Source organism: Cricetulus griseus, chromosome X (genome assembly GCF_003668045.3).
Source record: "Cricetulus griseus strain 17A/GY chromosome X, alternate assembly CriGri-PICRH-1.0, whole genome shotgun sequence".
In the NCBI taxonomy this organism is placed as follows: domain Eukaryota; kingdom Metazoa; phylum Chordata; class Mammalia; order Rodentia; family Cricetidae; genus Cricetulus; species Cricetulus griseus.
Window position 1 is genome coordinate 77,715,574 of NC_048604.1, and position 21,704 is coordinate 77,737,277.

Sequence of the window (21,704 nt, forward strand, 5' to 3'; positions counted from 1 at the left end):
CCATAAAATTGATTAATATTTAGCGATAAAAGGAAACATGCTGGTAAGCTGTGCATATGGATAAGTGAAAGTAGCCTATTTGAAAGACGCTATATGCTGTCAAATGCTCTGCTGTATCTTCCAAAAATACTAAAAAGCCATCTAGAAAGACAAGGCAAACAAGGATATGGAGGGAGAGGTGAGTAAGTGAGCAAAGAAGAATCTTAGCATAGTGAAAGTAAGTATGTTTTAAGACAACATTTATATCATAGCTTTTCCTGTAAAAAGATTTTATTTATTTTTTGCTTATGTGTATGAGTGTTTTGCCTGCATGTATGCAAGTATATTATGTGTTTACAATGCTTAGTGAGGACTCTGGATACTCTTGAACTGGAGTTACTGATATTTGTGAGATTCCAGGTGATAGGAAGCAAACCCACCTATTCTGTAATAGAGAAAATGCTTTGAGCAATGTCTCCAATCCTCTCATACATTGTTTGTTTAAAAACTCACAGAATATTTAAAATTAAACATGGATTCCACTTAATATCAATGCATCAATGTTAGCTGAAATATTGTAACACAAATATTATACTATTGGAAGATATCAGCATAAAAATTACTTTGTAGACTTGTAACAATTTATAAAGAATACTTAAAAATTTCTCCCAATTTTGTAGTAAATGTGAAACTACTGTGAATATATCTATGAATTTAAAACCCCATCTGAGATCAGATGAGATCAGGCACGTTCAGGGTGGTATGAGGGAACAGGTGGGATCAGGTGAGGGATGGAGGGAGAGAGTATGGGGAGAGACAACTGGAATAGGTGGGTTTTGGGGGGGCGATGTGGAAACCTAATGCAGAGGAAACTCCCTGAAACTTAGGAGGATGACCCTAGTGAGGACTACTAGTAATGGAGAATATAGAATCTGAATCTGCCATCTTCTATATACAGGCAAAGCTCCAAGTAGTGACAACAACTCAGCCACAAAACCTGTGACAGGGCCCGCAACCCATCCTTCCTGCAAGGGTCACTGGGGCAATAATGGCTCAGAGCTTGTGGAAGTGGCCAACCAATGAAAGTTCTAACTTGAGGCCCATACAATTACAAGAGCTGGTTGGCCCAGAGACTTAGGGTAGAACCAAACACAACTGGCAAAAAATAGTCAATGGAATGATTCTTAATGACATTCTTCTATACCCATAGTGTAGTGACTAGGCCAGTTATCATCAGAAGGGCATCATCCAGCAGAGATGCAGAGACTCACAGTCAAACCCTAGGTGGAGCCAGCGAAACCTCACAGAAAAGGGGAAGGAAAGATTGTAGGGTTCAGAGGGTTTGAGAACATCAGGAGAACATGGCCAATAGAATTAACTAAAGCAAGGTTCACAGAGGCTCACAGAGACTGAAGAAATGATCACAGAGCCTGCATGGATTCACAATAGTTCTTGTGCATGTGTGTTACAGTTATGTAGCTTGGTGATATTATGGAATTCCTGACTCTTCTGCGTGCTCATGGAACCCTTTTCCTTCTACTGGGCTGACTCATCCAGCTTTGATATGAGTGTTTGTGCCTTGTCTTAATGTACCTTGTTATTTGGTATTGAGTGTCTATCACTAGGATGCCTGAACTTTTCTGAATGGGAAGGGAGGAGCAGTGCATTTGAGGGAGAGGGGAGTGGATGGAGGGCTGGGAGGAATGAGGAAGGAGGGGCTCTGGTTGGGATGTATTGTATGAGAGAATAATAAAGAAAAAAATTCACCTAAGATAGCTATTCAAAGGAAATTCAATTTTCCTGGGTATTCTATGAATATTTGTAGTTGTCCAGTTATATTTATTGGCCTATCTCAAGTAACCTCTTTGGTGCTATCAAAGAAAATTATCTATCCCTAGCAGCTTAATTTGTTCAAGTCTAATATCATTATAAATTACAAAGTGTGATATACTACTGAAGCAATCTATCAATTCTGAAACTTTTTAAAGATTTGTTTGTTTATTCTTCTCTCATATATTACACCCCAACTGCAGTTTCCCATCCCTCCTCTCTCTCAGTCACTCCCAGACCTTCCCTCTTCTCCAGATCCATTCCTCCTCCACTGAAACTTCTTCTCTTAAAAAAATATGTGGTGGATTAGTATTTTTCCCTGGTGTAAGAAGGGATTTTGAGAGCCCATCCCATGTCTCAGCCTGGACACATAGGGGAGGGCCTAGGCCCAGCCCAGGATGATGTGGTTGATTTTGGGGAGCCCCCATCAAGAGCTCTACCCAGCCTGGGGAGCAGAGAGTGGATGGGGTGGAGGGCATGTGAGAGGTTGGGGGGAGAGTTGAGGGTGAGGGGAGGGAGAAGGAGAAGGGATTGACATATGAAGCAAGCTTGTTCCTAATTTGAACTAATAAAAAATTACAAAAAATATGAAAAAACAAAAAAATCTTTTTCTTCAAAATAAAAAATCCTTTTCTTCCCTAAAAAGTAATTCATCATTGCCTAGAGATCTTGTGTACACACAGACTTATAAAAATGTATTTTAATATATTTATATGTTCAAACTACAATGTAATTAGAAAATATACATACAATCTTTGCAATATTTATGCAAGAAACATGAAGTTCTATTAGAAATGTTGTTACAACTAGCACAAATACAATGATGGAACTGTTTTGTTCATTAAGATATATTTATAGCCAGGCATGTGGAATAAGCCTTTAATTTAATGACAGTACTTGGAAGGCAGATGTGTAAGGATATAGAATTCGGCACCAACCTCAACCTCACTGCCAGTGGCAGAGCAGTTTGCACAAACGTAAACATACATTGAAACAAAACATGTATATGGGGAAAGATTATTTGATAGTCAATTTAAATATTATAGAAGGAATACCTAATAAACAGAAGGAAGCAGCAAGTAGAAAATAAATGTAAAATGCATAAATTTTATATGAGAAAATAAATGTAAACATGCTTTTTACAGACATATAAACAATTTCATAATATTTTCCAATAATAAATGGAAGGAACAGAAATAAATGATAATAAGAAAATAAAATGTACAAGTCCCACATCCAGAAGGGATTCAAAATTAATAGGGAAATATTATGGATATTACCACCATGTCAAGATAGCAAATAACTAGATTTAAATATGATGGTACACATGTAATCCCCAGAACTTATGAAGCAGAGGTAGGCTGATTGTCAGTATAAGTCTACCATAGGCTACAATCAAAGTACTATCTCAGAACAAATCCCCCTGAAAAAGCTGCCCTAAATGCCCATCCCCTATAATGAGACTGATGACTACTTTTTATGCCATCCTAGAGCCCTCATCCAGTGGCTGATGGAAGCAGAGGCAGACACCCACAGATATACACTGAACTGAACTCTGGAACCTAGTAGCATAGAGGGAGGAATGAAGAGCGAAGGGGTCGGTACCAGGCTGGTGAAACCCACAGAATCAGCTGGCCTGAACAAGGGGGAGCACATGGACCCCAGATGCTGTTTGGGAGGCCAGCACAGGACTGAATCAGACCCCTGAACATGGATGTCAATGAGGAGACCTCCTTACTCTAGGGGGCCCCTGGTAGTGGATCAGGCCTGGCCCAGGAAGATGGGGTGGACTTTGGGGAGCCCCCATGGAGGGCCCTACCCTCCCTGGGGAGCACAGGGGGGATGGGGTGGAGAGAGAAGGGAGTGACATGTGAAGCCAGCTTTTTCCTAATTTGAACCAATAAAAAAATATTAAGTAAGCTTAACATAAAGCCAATACTCTAAGTTTAACATGACACTTCAACAATAACCAAATTATACAATATGGTCAGTTAAGCATAACAAGAATGCAAAGTGCATATTTATATATGATAAAGTTTTACTCAGCTTTCAAGAGCAAAGCTATGTCATTTGCAGGAATTTGGATGTGACTAGATCATCATCATGTAAAGCAAAATGAGCCAGGAACATTCAAAAAGAGAAAACATCTGTTTTTTTCTCTCAGATCAAATTTTTACCACAAACCAAAAGGCTCATAAAGTGCCATAATAAAAAGCAGTTATTAAGTCATGTAAAAATATGAAAAAATAATCCCTAATACAATTAGTGTTTACTCACCAGAGAACGAAATATATGAATTGACCTCAGATTTTTATTACGTATTACCTCACTTGTGGTTATGAAGATGACAACAAAATTCATCCTGCTGTCCTCATGATTGAAATCAATCATGGAAAAATTAAATGAAGAAAAAACTCTCAAAGTCTTTGTGGAACTAGAATCTATGAATGAATGTACCCTAAAATGGAAGCATGTCTGTGGCCTGTGATAGACAATGACATAAATCACTGGGAAAATAATTTAAAGTTTGACCCATTTCATGTGTAGCAAAACATTTTTTATGTTCTTAGTGAAGGAATGTAAGGTAGCAACTGCACCTGCAATTATTAAAGAAGTCACTAGGATATTATAAATGTTAGAGTTTGCTGATGAAGTGTGAGTCCAATGATAATAGTAAACTATTTGAAACCTGTTTGGTGGAAGAGACCTGATCAGGGATGAAATTGGAATAGCAAGTGTAAACAGGAATAACACCTGAGAAGGGTAGATGTTTACCCCTGAAAATTTTGAACATACAATTATGTCATCCAACAGAGGACATAGACAAAGCTGTCTGGTTAAGGATCTCCCTGACTTACCCCTTAGAGACTGATAAGCCATGGTTGGAAGAAACGGATTAATTTGTATGAAAAAGGTTTAATTTCCAGGCCTAAACAGCAGTAGAGAGAACTGAAATGAGAATATAAAAAAAACATATTTCAAATTATTAAACACCAATTAGACAGGCGTTGGTGGTGCACGCCTTTAATCCCAGCATTTGGGAGGCAGAGGCAGGTGGATCTCTGTGAGTTCAAGACCAGCCTGGTCTCCAGAGCGAGTGCCAGGACAGGCTTCAAAGCTACACAGAGAAACCCTGTCTCGAACTCTACCCCAACCCCCCAATAAATAACACCAAGCCTCCTGTTCTTTCTCTACCATGGTCTACGTTTATCAACCAGGAGAGGCAAACATTGCTGGATGACGCACACCAGTACTTGGTATCAGCAATCTCAGTGATTATGCCTTTAGTTTGATGGTCAGCCACGAATCATGTAGAAGGGAAGTGGCTGAGCACATACAAACAATAAAGATGAAAAACTTAACTAGATTTAAGTATGATGGTACACGTGAAATCCCAGAACTCATGAAGCAGAGGTAGGCTGATTGTCAGTTTAAGTCCACCATAGGCTACAATCAAAGTACTGTTTCAGGACAAATTCCCATAAAAAAAGGTAATGTTTTATTGAATGTGAGCAAACAAGACTAAATCTACACCTGTTATATCAGAAATCCAGAGTATTGAGAATTCAAGTTCGACTGTAGAAAGATAGAAAATAGAAGGGCAGCTTAAGTACATAGTGAAAAAAGGGGGTGGGATGACAGGGAAGTGAGGGTAATAGAGGAAGATGGGTAGGAGAACAGAACAGAATAGGAGACCAGAAGGCGATGGTCACTCCTGTTCCTAGGTCTTGATAGGTCCAAGTGAAGAGAAGGGGAGGAAACAGAACGTTAACGTCACTCCCCTTCCTAGTTCTTTTTCTTTATTTTTTCGTTTTTCAAGACAGGGTTTCTCTGTTCTCTGTGTAGCTTTGAAACCTATCCTGGCTCTTTCTCTGGGGCCCAGGCTGGCCTCGAACTCACAGGGATCTGCCTGCACTCCCTCCAAAGTGCTGGGTTAAAGTCCTGTGCCACAAAAGCCCGCCTCTTCCTCACTATTGATAGGACCACGGAGCAGAATGGGAGGGACCAGAAGGTGAAGGTCACTCCCCGTCCTCGCTGTTGATAGGTCCACAGGAGGAGAAGGGGGGGGGAACCAGAAGGCAATGGTCACTCCCTTTTCTAGCTCTTCATAGGTCCACATAAGGAGAAGGGGAGGGACCAGAAGGCGATGGTCATTCCCCTTCCTTGCTCTTGATAGGACCACGTGAAGAGAAGGGGAGGGAACAGAATGTTAACGTCTCTCCCATTCCTAGTTCTTTGTTTTGGTTTCTTAGTTTTTTCAGGACAGGGTTTCTCTGTTCTCTGTGTAGCTTTGGAGCCGATCCTGGCTCTTATTCTGGAGACCAGGCGGCCCTCGAACTCACAGAGATCTGCCTGCTTCGGCCTCCATAGTGCTGGGTTAAAGTCGTGCGCCACCAACACCCGCCTGTTCCTAGCTGTTCATAGGACCACAGGAGCAAAATGGGAGGGACCAGAATGTAAAGATTACTCCCCTTCCTCGCTGTTTATTGGTTCACGTGAGCAGAATGGGAGGGCCCAGAACATGATCGTCACTCCCCTTCCTTGCTGTTTATTGGTCCACAGGAGCAGAATGGGAGGCATCAGAACGTGACGGTCACTCCCATTACTCGGTGTGGATAGGTTCACCAGAGCAGAAGGTGATTGTCACTTCCTTAGCACGCTTTTGATAGGTCCACGGGAGCAGAATGGGATGGACCACAATGTGAAGGTCACTCCCCTTCCTTGCTGTTCATAGGTCAACTGGAGCAGAAGGGGAGGGAACAGAAGGTGGTGGCCCCTACTTCGCTCTTGATAGGTCCACGGGAGAACGTCATGGTCACTCCCCTTCCTAGCTGTTCATTGGTCCACAGGAATATTATGAGTGGGATCAGAACATGATGTTCACCACCTTTCTTCGCTGTTGATAGGTTCATTGAAGTAGAAGGGGAGGGGCCAGAAGGTGATTGTCAATCCCCTACCTGGCTGTTGATAGGACTCCAGGAACAGAATGGGAGGGACAATAAGTTTAAGGTCACTCCCCTTCCCAGCTGTTGATAGGTCCATGTGAGGAGAAGGGGCGGGAACAGAGTGTTAACGTCACTCCCTTTCCTAGATCTATTTTTTTTTTTTGGTTTTTCATGACAGGGTTTCTCTGTTCTCTCTGTGTAGCTTCAGAGCCTATTATAGCTGTGTCTCTGGGGTCCAGGCTGGCCTCGAACTCACAGAGATCTGCCTGCCTCTGCCTCCAAAGTGCTGGGTTAAAGTCGTGCACCACAAAAGCCCGCCTCTTCCTAGCTGTTGATAGGACGACAGCAGCAGAATGGCAGGGACCACAGTGTGAAAGGTCACTCCCCTTCTTGCTATTTATTGGTCCACGGGAGCAGAATGGGAGGGACCAGAATGTGACGGTCACTCCCCTTCCTCAGTGCGGATAGGTTTATGGGAGCAGAAGGGGAGGGACCAGAAGGTGATTATCACTCCCCTACCTCCCTCTTGATAGGTCCACGACAGAAGAATGGGAGGGACCACAATGAGAACGTCTCTCCCCTTCCTTGGTGTTCATAGGTCCACTATAGCAGAAGGGGAGGGACCAGAAGGCAATGGTCCCTCCCCTTCCTTGGTGTTCATAGGTCCACGGGAGCAGAAGAGGAGGGACCAGAAGGCGATGGTCACTCCCCTTCCTTGGTGTTCATAGGTCCATGGGAGCAGAAGGGGAAGGACCAGAAGGCAATGGTCACTCCCCTTCCTAGCTCTTGATAGGTCCACAGGAGCAGAAGGGGAGGGACCAGAAGTCAATGGTCACTCCCCATCCTTGGTGTTCATAGGTCCACGGGAGCAGAATGGGAGGGACCAGAGGTGATTATCACTCCCCTACCTCCCTCACGATAGGTCCACGGGAGAAGAATGGGAGGGACCACAATGTCCCCTTCCTTGGTGTTCATAGGTCCACTGTAGCAGAAGGGGAGGGACCACAAGGCGATGGTCACTCCCCTTCCTTGGTGTTCATAGGTCCACCGGAGCAGAAGGTGAGGGACCAGAAGTCAATGGTCACTCCCCTTCCTTGGTGTTCATAGGTCCACGGGAGCAGAATGGGAGGGACCAGAAGTCAATGGTCATTTCCCTTCCTTGGTGTTCATAGGTCCACGGGAGCAGAAGGGGAGGGACCAGAAGGAGATGGTCACTCCCCTTCCTAGCTCTTGATAGGTCCACTTGAAGAGAATGGGAGGGACCAGAATGCGTATGTCACTCCCCTTCATACTTCTTTTTTTTTTTTTTGGTTTGTTTGTTTTTTCAAGACCGGGTTTCTCTGTTCTCTGTGTAGCTTTGGAGCCGATCCTTGCTCTTCCTCTGGAGACCAGGCTGGCTGTGAACTCACAGAGATCTGCCTGCCTCGGGCTCCATAGGGCTGGGTAAAGGCGTGCTCCACAAAAGCCCGCCTCTTCCTAGCTGTTGATTGGATGGCAGGAGCAGAATGGGAGGGACCAGAACGTGATGGTCTCTCCCTTCCTCGCTGTTTATTGGGCCACCGGAGCAGAATGGGAGGGATCAGAACGTGACAGTTACTCCCCTTCCTTGTTGTGGATAGGTCCACTGGAGAAGAAGGGGAGGGAGCAGAAGGTGATTGTCAGTCCCCTACCTTGCTCTTGATAGGTCCAGGGGAGAAGAATGGGAGTGACCACAATGTGAAGGTCACTCCCCTTCCTTGCTGTTCATAGGTCCACTGGAGCAGAAGGGGAGGGACCAGAAGGCGATGGTCACTCCCCTTTCTCGCTGTTGATAGGTCCACGGGAGTAAAATGGGAAGAACAAAAAGGCAAAGGTCTCTCCCCTTCCTCGCTCTTGATAGGGCCACGTAAAAAGACGAGGAGGGAGAATGTTAACGTCACTCCATGCCCTAGTTCTTTTTTTTTTTTTTTTTTTTTTTGTTTTTTCAAGACCGGGTTTCTCTGTTTTCTGTGTAATTTTGGATCCTATCCTTGCTCTTGTTCTGGAGTCCAGGCTGGACTCGAACTCACAGAGATCTGCCTGCCTCTGACTCCAAAGTGCTGAGTTAAAGCCGTGCTCCATAAACGCCCGCCTCTTCCTAGCTGTTGATAGGATGACAGGAACAGAATGGGAGGGACCCGAAGGCAATGGTCACTCCACTTCCTTGCTGTTTATTGGTCCAGGTGAGCCGAATGGGAGGGACTCCCTTATTGCTTTTCATAGGTCCCCTTATTGCTTTTCATAGGTCCATAGGAACAGAATGGGAGGGGGAAGAACAGGACGCTCACTCCTCTTCCTAGCTGTTGATTGGTCCACTGGAGCAGAATGGGCGGGATCAGAACGTGACGGTCACACCCTTCCTTGCTGTGGATAGGTTCACGGGAGCAATAGGGGAGGGACTAGTAAGTGAATGTCAGTACCCTACCTCCCTCTTGATAGGTCCACGGGAGATGAATGGGATGGACCACAATATGAAGGTCCCTCCCCTTCCTCGTTGTTTATTGGTAAACAGGAGCAGAATGGGAGGGATCAGTACGTGATGGTCACTCCCCTTCCTTGTTGTTGATAGGTTCACGGGAGCAGAAGGGGAGGGACGAGAAGGTCATGGACAGTCTACTACCTTGCTCTTGATAGGTCCACGTGAGCAGAACGGGCGGGACCACAATGTAAGGGTCACTCACCTTCCTTGCTGTTCATAGGTCTACGGGAGCAGAAGGGGAGGGACCTGAAGGCAATGGTCACTCCCCTTCCTACCTCTTGATAGATCCACTTGAGGAGAAGGGGAGGGACCAGAATGTTAACGTCATTCCATTTCCTAGTTCTTTGTTATTTGGTTTGTTTTTTCAAGACCGAGTTTCTCTGTTCTCTGTGTAATTTGGGAGCCAATTCTTGCTCTTGTTCTGGAGACCAGGCTGGACTCCAACTCACAGAAATCTGCCTGCCTCTGCCTCCCAAATGCTGGGTAAAGGTATGCTCCACAAAAGCCTGCCTCTTCTTAGCTCTTGATTGGACGACAGGAGCAGAATTGGAAGCACCAGAGGGCAATGGTCACTCCCCTTCCTCACTGTTCATTGGTATAGGTGAGCAGAATGGGAGGGACTAGAACGTGATGGTCACTCTCCTTCTTGCTGTTTATTGGTCCACCAAACAGAATGGGAAGGATCAGAACGTGACAGTCATTCCCTTACCTCGGTGTGGAAAGGTTTAGGGGAGCACATGGGGTGATTGTCAATCCCCTACCTCCCTCTTGATAGGTCCACGGAAGAAGAATGGGAGGGACCAAAATGTGAAGGTCACTCCGCTTCCTTGGTGTTCATAGGTCCACTGGAGCAGAAGGGAAGGGACGAGAAGACGATGGTCATTCCCGTTCCTCGCTTTTGATAGGTCCACGTGAGGAGAAGGGGCGGAACCAGAAGGTGATTATCACTCCCCTATCACCCTCTTGATAGGTCCACGGGAGAAGAATAGGAGGGAGCCCAATGGGAAGGTCACTCCCCTTCCTTGGTGTTCATAGGTCCGCTGGAGCAGAATGGGAGGGACCAGAAGGTGATGGTCACTTCACTTCCTAGTTGATGATAGGTTCACTAGAGTAGAATGGGCGGGACCAGAAGGTGAAGGTCACTCTCCTTCCTTGCAGTTCATTGGTCCACGGTGCAGAATAGGAAGGATCACATCGTGATGGTCACTCCCCTTCCTAGCTGTTGATAGGTCCATGGGAGAAGAATGGGCGGGACCAGAAGGTGAAGGTCACTCCCCTTCCTGGCTGTTGATAGGTTCATGGGAGCAGAAGGGGAGGGACAAGAAGCTGATTGTCAATCCACTACCACGCTATTGAAAGGTCCCCAGGAGCAGAATAGGAGGGACCAAAAGATTAAGGTCACTCCCCTTCCTTGCTCTTGATAGGTCTACGTGAGGAGAAGGGGAGGGACCATATGTTAACGTCACTCTCCTTCCCAGTTGTTTTTATTTTGGTTTCTTTGGGTACCAGGACAGGATTTCTCTGTTCTCTGTGTATCCTGTCTCTTGTTCTTGACACCAGGCTGGCCACGAACTCACAGAGATCTTCCTGCCTCGGCCTCCATAGTGCTGTGTTAAATTCGTGTGCCACAAATGCCTGCCCCTTCCTAGCTGTTGATAGGATTACAGGAGCAGAATGGGAGGGACCAGAGACAATGGTCACTCCCCTTCCTCACTGTCCATTGGTCCACGTAGCAGAATGGGTGTGACCAGAACATTATGGTCATGCCCCTTCCTTGCTTTTTATTGGTCCACGGAAGCAGAATGGGAGGGATCAGAACGTGACAGTCTCTCCCCTTCTTCGTGTGGATAGGTTCACAGGAGCGGAGGGAACAGATGGTGATTGTCACTCCCCTACGTCTCTCTTGATAGGTCTATGGGAGAAGAATGGGAAGGACCACAATGTGAAGGTCACTCCCATTCCTTGCTGTTCATATGTCAACAGGAGCAGAAGTGGAGGGACCAGAAGGCGATGGTCACTCCCATTCCTCGCTCTTGATAGGTCCACTTGAGGCGGAGGGGCAGACCCGAAGGAGGTGGTCACTTCCCTTCCTAGCTATTGATAGGTTCATGGGAGCAGAATGGGAGGGACTAAAAGATTAAGGTCACTCCCCTTCCTTGCTCTTGATAGGTCCACGTGAAGAGAAGAGTAGGGACCCCAATGTTAACGTCACTCTCCTTCCTAGTTCTTTTTTTGGTTTCTTTGGGTTTTCAGGACAGGGTTTCTCTGTTCTCTGTGTAGCTTTGGAGCCGATCCTGGCTCTTGCTTTGGAGACCAGGCTGGCCTCGAACTCACAGAGATCTGCCTGCCTCTGCCTCCAAAGTGCTTTTTTATTGTCGGGTGCCACCACGCCCGCCTCTTCCTAGCTGTTGATAGGACGACAGGAGCAGAATGGGAGGGACCAGAATGTGAATATTTCTCCTCTTCCTCGCTGTTTATTGGTCCACCGAGGACTTCCTTGCTGCTTATTGGTCCACGCAAGCCGAATGGGCAGGACCAGAAGGCTATGGTCCTCTGCTTCCTGGAAGTTGATAGGTTCACGTGAGGAAAATGGGAGGTATCAGAACATGATTGGTCCTTCCCCATCCTAGCTGTTCATTGGTCCACAGGAACATTATGGGTGGGATCAGAACCTGATGTTCACTACCATTATTAGCTGTTGATAGGTTCATTTAAGCAGAAGTGGAGGATCCAGAAGGTGATTGTCAATTCCCTTCCTCGCTGTTGATAGGACCCCAGGAGCATAATGGGAGGGACCAAAAGCTTAAGGTCACTCCCCTTCCTAGCTGTTGATAGGTCCATGTGAGGGGAAGGGGAGGGACCATAATGTAAAGGTCACTCCCTTTCCTTGTTCTATTTTTTTTCATGATAGTGTTTCTCTGTTCTCTGTGTAGCTTTGGAGCCTATTTTAGCTGTGTCTCTGGAGACCAGTCTGGCCTCGAACTCACAGAGATCTGCCTGCCTCTGCCTCCATAGTGCTGGGTTAAAGTCCTGCTCCACAACGCCCGCCTCTTCCTAGCTGTTGATAGGACTATAACAGCAGAATGGGAGGGACCAGAAAGTGATGGTAACTCCCTCTCCTAGCTGTTGATAGGTCCACGGGAACGGAATGGGAGGGACCGGAAGGTGAAGGTCACTCCCTTTCCTTCCTGTTTATTGGTCTACCGGAGCAGAATGGGAGGGATCAGAACGTTACAATCACTCCCCTTCCTCGGTTTATGGGAACAGAAGGGGAGGGACCAGAAGGTGATTGTCAATCCCCTACCTCCCTCTGGATAGGTCCACGGGAGAAGAATGGGAGGGACCACAATGGGAAGGTCACTCCCCTTCCTTGGTGTTCATAGGTCCACTATAGCAGAAGGGGAGGAACCAGAAGGCGATGATCCTCCCATTCCTCGCTGTTGATAGGTCCATGTGAGGAGAAGGGGCGGGACCAGATGGTGGTGGTCACTTCCCTTCCTAGCTGTTGATAGGTTCACTGGAGTAGAATGGGAGGGAGCAGAAGGTAAGGTCACTCCCATTCCTCACAGTTGATTTGTCCACTGAGCAGAATAGGAGGGATCACATCGTGATGGTCACTCCTCTTCCGAGCTGTTGATAGGACCACGGGTTCAGAATGGGAGGGACCAGAATGTTAACGTCACTCACCTTCCTAGTTCTTTTTTTTTTTTTTTGGTTTCTTTGGTTTTTCAGGACAGGGTTTATAAATTCTCTGTGTAGCTTTGGAGCCTATCCTGGCTCTTGCTCTGGAGACCTGGCTGGACTCGAACTCACAGAGATCTGCCTGCCTCGGCCTCCATAGTGCTGGGTTAAAGTCGTCCTCCAACAACCCCCGCCTTTTCCTAGCTGTTGATAGGACGACAGCAGCAGAATGGGAGGGACCACAATGGGAAGGTCACTCCCCTTCCTCGCTGTTGATAGGTCCACATGAGAACAATGGGAGGGACCAGAAGGCGATGGTCCTCCCATTTCTCGCTGTTGATAGGTCCACGTGAGGAGAAGGGGAGGGACCAGAAGGTGAAGGTCACTCTCCTTCCTTGCAGTTCATTGGTCCACGGAGCAGAATAGGAAGGATCACATCATGATGGTCACTCCCCTTCCTAGCTGTTGATAGGACCACGGGAGCAGAATGGGCGGGACCAGAAGCTGATTGTCAATCCACTACCACGTTATTGAAAGGTCCCCAGGAGCAGAATAGGAGGGACCAAAAGATTAAGGTCACTCCTCTTCATTGCTCTTGATAGGTCTATGTGAGGAGAAGGGGAGGGACCAGAATTTTAACGTCACTCTCCTTCCTAGTTCTTTTTTTTGGTTTCTTTGGGTTTTTCAGGACAGGGTTTCTCTGTTCTCTGTGTAACTTTGGAGCCGTTCCTGGCTCTTGCTTTGGAGACCAGGCTGGACTCGAACTCACAGAGGTCTGCCTGCCTCGGCCTCCATAGTGCTGTGTTATTGTCGGGTTCCACCACCGCCCGCCTATTCCTAGCTGTTGATAGGATGACAGGAGAAGAATGGTAGGGACCAGAATGTGAAGATTAGTCCCCTTCTTCGCTGTTTATTGGTCCACCGAAGCCTTCCTAACTGCTTATTGGTCCACACTGGCAGAATGGGAGGGACCAGAATGCGATGGTCACTCAGCTTCCTGAATGTTGATAGGTCCACGTTAGGAAAATGGGGTGTATGGAACGTCATGGTCACTCCCCTTCCTAGCTGTTCATTGGTCCACAGGAACATTATGGGTGGGATCAGAACATGACGTTCACCACCTTTCTTCGCTATTAATAGGTTCATTGAAGTAGAAGGGGAGGAGCCAGAAGGTGATTGTCAATCCCCTACCTCGCTGTTGATAGGTCCATGTGAGGAGAAGGGGCGGGAACAGAATGTTAACGTCACTCCCTTTCCTAGTTCTATTTTTTTTTTTTTGGTTTTTCATGACAGGGTTTCTCTGTTCTCTCTGTGTAGCTTCAGAGCCTATTATATCTGTGTCTCTGGGGCCCAGGCTGGCCTAGAACTCACAGAGATCTGCCTGCCTCTGCCTCCAAAGTGCTGGGTTAAAGTCGTGCACCACAAAAGCCCGCCTCTTCCTAGCTGTTGATAGGACGACAGCAGCAGAATGGCAGGGACCACAGTGTGAAAGGTCACTCCCCTTCTTGCTATTTATTGGTCCACGGGAGCAGAATGGGAGGGACCAGAATGTGATGGTCACTCCCCTTCCTCAGTGCGGATAGGTTTATGGGAGCAGAAGGGGAGGGACCAGAAGGTGATTATCACTCCCCTACCTCCCTCACGATAGGTCCACGGGAGAAGAATGGGAGGGACCAAAATGAGACCGTCTCTCCCCTTCCTTGGTGTTCATAGGTCCACGGGAGCAGAAGGGGAGGGACCAGAAGGTGATTATCACTCCCCTACCTCCCTCACGATAGGTCCACGGGAGAAGAATGGGAGGGACCACAATGTCCCCTTCCTTGGTGTTCATAGGTCCACTGTAGCAGAAGGGGAGGGACCACAAGGCGATGGTCACTCCCCTTCCTTGGTGTTCATAGGTCCACGGGAGCAGAAGGTGAGGGACCAGAAGTCAATAGTCACTCCCCTTCCTTGGTGTTCATAGGTCCACGGGAGCAGAATGGGAGGGACCAGAAGTCAATGGTCACTCCCCTTCCTTGCTGTTCATAGGTCCACGGGAGCAGAAGGGGAGGGACCAGAAGGAGATGGTCACTCCCCTTCCTAGCTCTTGATAGGTCCATGTGAAGAGAAGGGGAGGGACCAGAATTTAACGTCACTCCCCTTCCTAGTTCTTTTTTTTTTTTTTGGTATCTTGTTTTTTTCATGACAGGGTTTCTCTGTTCTCTGTGTAGCTTTGGAGCCGTTCCTGGTTCTTGCTCTGGAGACCAGGCTGGCTGTGAACTAACAGAAATCTGCCTGCCTCGGCCTCCAAAGTGCTGTGTTAAAAGTCGTGTGCCACAAAAGCCCGCCTCTTCCTAGCTGTTGATAGGACGACAGGAGCAGAATGGGAGGGACCAGACTGATGATCACTCCCCTTCCTAGTTCTTGATAGGTCCACGTGTAGGTAAGGGGAGGGACCAGAAAGCGATGTTTCCTAGATTTCCTCGCTGTTTATTGGTCCATAGGAACAGAAGGGTAGGGACCAGAAGGTGAAAGTCACTCCCCTTCCTCGCAATTCATTGGTCCACAGAGCAGAATGGGCGGGATCTCATTGTCATGGTCACTCTCCTTCTGAGCTGTTGATAGGTCCACGGGAGCAGAAGGGGCGGGACCAGAAGGCGATGGTCACTCCCATTCCTAGCTGCTGATAGGTCCACCTGAGGAGAAGGGGAGGGACCAGAAGGCGATGGGCTATGGTCACCCCCTTTCCTAGCTCTTGATAGGTCAATGTGAAGAGAAGGGAGGGACCAGAATGTTAACGTCTCTCCCCTTCCTAGTTCTTCTTTTTAGGTTTGTTTGTTTTTTCAAGACCGGGTTTCTCTTCTCTGTGTAACTTTGGATCTCAAGCTTGTTCTTGTTCTGGAGACCAGGCTGGGCTCGAGCTCACAGAGATCTGCCTGTCTCTGTCTCCATAGTGCTGGGTTAATGTCCTGCTCCACAAACAGCCCCCTCTTCCTAGCTGTTGATAGGACGACAGGAGCAGAATGGGCGGGACCAGAAGGTGATGGTAACTCCCCTTCTTCTTGTTCATTGGTCCAGGGGACAATGGGAGGGACCAGAACCAGATGGTCTCGCCCTTTTCCTGCTGTTTATTGACAACAGGGACAAAATGGGAGGGACCAGAACGTGAGGGTCACTCCCCTTCCTCGGTGTGGATAGGTTTATGGGAGCAGAAGGGGAGGGACCAGAATGTGATTGTCTATCCCCTACCTACCTCTTGATAGGTCCACGGGAGAAGAATGGGAGGGACCACAATGGGAAGGTCACTCCCCTTCCTTGGTGTTCATAGGTGCACTGGAGCAGAAGGGGAGGGACCAGAAGGTGATGGTCACTCCCATTCCTTGTTTTTGATAGGTCCTTGTGAGGAGAAGAGTAGGGACCCCAATGTTAACGTCACTCCCCTTGCTAGTTCTTTTTTTTTTGGTTTCTTTGGGTTTTCAGGACAGGGTTTCTCTGTTTTCTGTGTATCTTTGGAGCCGATCCTGGCTCTTGCTTTGGAGACCAGGCTGGCCTCGAACTCACAGAGATCTGCCTGCCTCTGCCTCCAAAGTGCTTTTTTATTGTAGGGTGCCACCAACCCCCCGCCTCTTCCTAGCTGTTGACAGGACGACAGGAGCAGAATGGGAGAGACTTGAAGGTGATGGTCACTCCCTCTCCTAGCTGTTGATAGGACAACGGGAATAGAATTGGAGGGACCAGAAGGTGAAGGTCACTCCCTTTCCGTGCTGTTTATTGGTCTACCGGGCAGAATGGGAGGGATCAGAACGTGACAGTCACTCCCCTTCCTCGCTGTGGATAGGTTTATGAGATCAGAAAGGGAGGGACCAGAAGGTGATTGTCAATCCCCTACCTCCCTCTTGATAGGTCCACGGGAGAAGATTGGGCGGGACCACAATGTGAAGGTCACTCCCCTTCCTTGGTGTTCATAGGTCCACTGTAGCAGAAGGGGAGGGACCAGAAGGCGATGATCCTCCCATTCCTCGCTGTTGATAGGTCCATGTGAGAAGGGGCTGGACCAGAAGGTGGTGGTCACTTCCCTTCCTAGATGTTGATAGGTTCACTGGAGTAGAATGGGAGGGACCAGAAGGTAAAAGTCACTCCCTTCCTCACAGTTCATTTGTCCACTGAGCAGAATAGGAGGGATCACATCGTGATGGTCACTTCCCTTCCTAGATGTTGATAGGACCACGAGAGTAGAATGAGAGGGACCAGACAATTAAGGTCACTCCCATTCCTCTCTGTTTATAAGTCTACGTGAGGAGAAGGGGAGGGACCAGAATGTTGACATCACTCCCCTTCCTAGTTCCTTTTTTTTTTTTTTTTTTGGTTTCTTTGGTTTTTCAGGACAGGGTTTCTCTGTTCTCTGTGTAGCTTTGGAGCCTATCCTGTCTCTTGCTTTGGAGACCAGTCTGCCCTCGAACTCACAGAGATCTACCTGCCTCGGCCTCCATAATGCTGGGTTAAAATCGTGCTCCACCAACCCCCGCCTCTTCCTAGCTGTTGATAGGACGACAGCAGCAGAACGGGAGGGACCACAATGGGAAGGTCACTCCCCTTCCTCGCTGTTGATAGGTCCACATGAGAACAATGGGAGGGACCAGAAAGGGATGGTCACTCCCCTTCCTTTTGTTTATTGGTCCACGGGAGCAGAATGGGAGGGATCTGAACGTGACGGTCACTCCCCTTCCTCGGTATGGATAGGTTCACGCGAGACTAATGTGATTGTCACTCCCCTACCTTGCTCTTGATAGGTCTATGGGTGCAGAATGGGAGGGATCAGAACATGACGGTCACTCCCCTTCCTCGGTGTGGATAGGTTTATGGGAACAGAAGGGGAGGGACCAGAAGGTGATTATTACTCCCCTACCTCCCTCTTGATAGGTCCACGGGAGAAGAATGGGATGGACCACAATGTGAAGGTCACTCCCCTTCCTTGCTGTTCATAGGTCAACTGGAGCAGAAGGGGAGGGACCAGAAGGCGATGGTCCTCCCATTCCTCACTGTCGATAGGTCCACGTGAGGAGAAAGGGAGGGACCAAAAGGTAGTGGTCACTTCCCTTCCTAGCTGTTGATAGGTTCACCGCAGAAGAATGGGCGGGACCAGAAGGTGAAGGTCACTCCCCTTCCTACCTCTTGATAGGTCCACGTGAGGAGAAGGGGCGGGACCAGAGTGTTAATGTCACTCTCCTTCCTAGTTCTTTTTTTTTTTTTTGGTTTGTTTGCGTTTTCAGGACAGGGTTTCTCTGTTGTCTGTGTAGCTTTTGAGCCGATCCTGGTTCTTGCTCTGGAGACCAGGCTGGCCTCGAACTCACAGAGTTCTGCCTGCCTCTGCCTCCAAAGTTCTGTGTTCAAATTGTGTGCCACCAATGCCCGCCTCTTCCTAGCTGTTGATAGGACGACAGCAGCAGAATGGGAGGGACCAGAATGTGAAGGTCACTCCCCTTCCTCGCTGTTCATTGGTCCACGGGAGCAGAATGGGAGGGATCATATCTTGATGTTCACTTCCATTCCTAGCTGTTGATAGGTCCACGGGAGCAGAATGGGAGGGACCAGATGTTGAAGATCACTCCCATTCGTTGCTGTTCCTTGGTCCACGGGAGCAGAATGGGTGGGATCAGAATTTGATGTTCACTCCCCTTCCTGGCTGATGATAGGAATCTCACAGGACAGACCCCTTTCCTTTGAAAAACAGACTTTCCTGCTGCAGTGGCTCCAGGCAGGAAGTTACAGCCTGGCAGAGGATAGTACCTTCTTGCTCCTTGTGGCTGAGATATACTTTGCCTGAGACCAGCCTGCACTGCCAGCCTCCAGGTGGCCTAGGAGTGGTCACAGTGGCTTCTCAGGCAAGGAAAAGACTGCGAATGGCAGGCATTCAAAGTGGGCCGTTGGGGATGCTTGATGCAGGGGCTGCCCGGAGTGGGACTGGCCTGGCCCCTCCCTCCCTGCAGGAGTACAATGGCCTGCTGGCATGCAGCATGTGCAGGGTGCAGGCATCCTTCAAAGAGGCATCTGTCTATGGCAGGTCCATGGGTAATAAGCCTCTGGAGAAAGATGCCTATGGGTGGCATGCACCAGGTTGACCAAATGGCGAGTGCCTCCAAGTCTAAGTGTGCCCAGCTTGCCATTCATTCCTGGGAAGCTGAGGCCCCAGCAAGTCTAGCAGCAGGCAGGGCCCAAGTGAGCTCAGAGGGTCTATGACTGCTGGAGGGAGGGGCTCCATCAATGTTGCTGATCCACCCAGGGAATGTGCCCCAGTGTTGTCCCTGCACTATTGCCCAGTGGAGTGCAGAGAGCAGGACTGCAACAGGGGTTGCTCTTCTCAGCTAGTGGGACCTAAAGGGCACATGTGAAACTTTACAAACCTTGCAGCTCTTAGGAAAGCCATGGTCCCCTAAAGTTGATAATCACTGGCTCACTTGCCCATCAAGGCTCCACCCCATGCTATCAGATGGGATTCCTGCACCTGACTTGAAAGTTGCCCACTCCTAGCCAAACAGGCTAGGCTTTATGGTGTAAAGTTACAGCCTGTGGATGCTAGGGTCCTGTTATGACACTGTAGCCAGACTTCCTCTACCAGGGCTGTTCTGGTCATTCAGATTCAAGGGTTGGTTACAAATTAATATTGGTTAGGGTAATAAAAAATTGTTTTTCAAAACACTGACAGCCAAGGACACTTTGTGCCCACCAGCACTGCCTCCCTTTTTTCCTAAGTCAAATTATGTTACGCCATTTTGTATACTTTGAAAAGCTTTGGCGTTAAAATAAAGTCAAAGATTCATTAAAAAATGATGCTTTTGCTTTCACAGGAAAAAATACATATAGGTTTTTGTCATCATTTTTTAAAAAAATTGGTACATACTAATTAAAAAAGGAGAGCTGGTAGGCCAACATAAATAATAAATGGAACAAGCAGTTAAGAGGGTGCAGAGAGGCTCAGGAAAAGGTACACTCAGGATTTAAAAAAAAATAAAAAGATAAGGCATTCACTTCAGCCAGGCACCCCTGAATGAGAGTCACTGATAAGAGGGGAAAAGAAAGAGACAAAGAGAAAAAGAGTGGTTTGTCTAAGATGGGGATGTCTGATGGAATTAGAGAAAAAGAATAAGGTAATAAAAATTTAAAGAGGGTCAAAGAAAGTCGTAAAAGTGTCAGAGAAGAATGTAAACTGTTTGCTATGGGCTCTCATATCTACAAATACTAAATTTATAATGGTAATATAGGTTAAAAATTTTTTAACCATACAAGGTTAATTCTGCTTAAAGTTTTGTTTATGTCCCAAAAGAAAATTATATATACTTGTTAAAAGGTTCCATCTGTGTTTTCTGGTACAAAAGTAAATTTTGTTACAAGCATAAAGCTAAAACAAAAGTGGTTTAAATATTTTTGCTGTCTAATGCTAACAGAAGCCAATCATTTATGGGCATAACTCAGAATTTATATCTGAGCTCTAGTCATTAAATTTGGGTTAACAGGAATTCAGATGTCTTTCAAGTAAAGATGGCATTAAAACTGTTTTATGGTTAAATCTGTCAAAAATTAAAACTAGTTAAAAAGTTAAAACTAGTAACATTGGGAATTGACAACATAAATTTAATAATCATCCAGGTGATAATGGTTTTAAACAAATCAAGGGTGCTTTATTTTTGATATTATTACGAAAAGACATTAAAAGTATTTTAATTGTTCAAATTTATAAGGTTATAAGATTTTTATGCTTGTTATATTGTTAATGTTTGTGCTTAAATCAAAGAGCTAAAATTTAAGATCACAGCCATAAGTTCCATATGCTAACAAAAAATTGAGCTGTTCATTTCTTAAGGTACAGTAAGGCAATGACCTAAGTTTAACAAAGGGATTAAAATAACTTCTAAGCCCATAGGTCTCAATTCTTTGGAGGTTTAAAAACAAAACTCCTTTATATGGGTAGCCTAGAACCACCTGTATGTCAGATGTTTACATAGATAACAAAGAAACTCTCACTTTATGGACCTGGTGAAATTTACTTCTGCCCCCAACACAATTGAGACTAGGGTATGACTAACTTTATATGGACTGGACTCTGTTATTTTTTAATAGATTCAAAAGTTACACAGAATTTATCCTTCTCAGATCTCTGCTAATATTAATGATTAGACTAGCTATAACTCTGTCAGCTTGGCAACATCAGTCAGCCTTAATATAGCTCCTAAATAAGGATCTGAAAAAATAAAGACATATAAGTCTTAAAGCTATAAAAATAGTTTAAAAATATAAAAGTACAGAGCTTAATATTTAATAAAATTTTGATAAGCTGGTAGAGCAGGGGCTACCAACTGTTCAGTCGCAAGCTCAAGGTTTTGAGATTTATTTTGTTTGCCATCTAAGTATAAACGTAAATGGCTTTTCATCAGGCCTAAGGCACCCCTGTTCAATAGCTACCTGGATCTCCCAGGACAGAAGAAAAATGTACAAGCTTCCAACCCAAATCTGTAGATTTTTCTATAACTCAAAGGTATAAGTATATTCCTGCTGTTTTACAGATACTCAATATCTGCTTTTTCTGTAATGTGGATTTCAATACAGAATGGTAATGATAAAATGTCTAGAACTTTTATGTCCTATTATAATAAAGTTCATATAAGCTTCAGAGGATCAAAAGTCATAAAGCTTGTATCCACTTCTCACAGGTAAAAAGGACTCCAGATAAGTACAACTTTTGTTATCCCATCTATTTGTTCCTGAGGATAGGATTTTCTCCCTTGTCTGAGAACTCC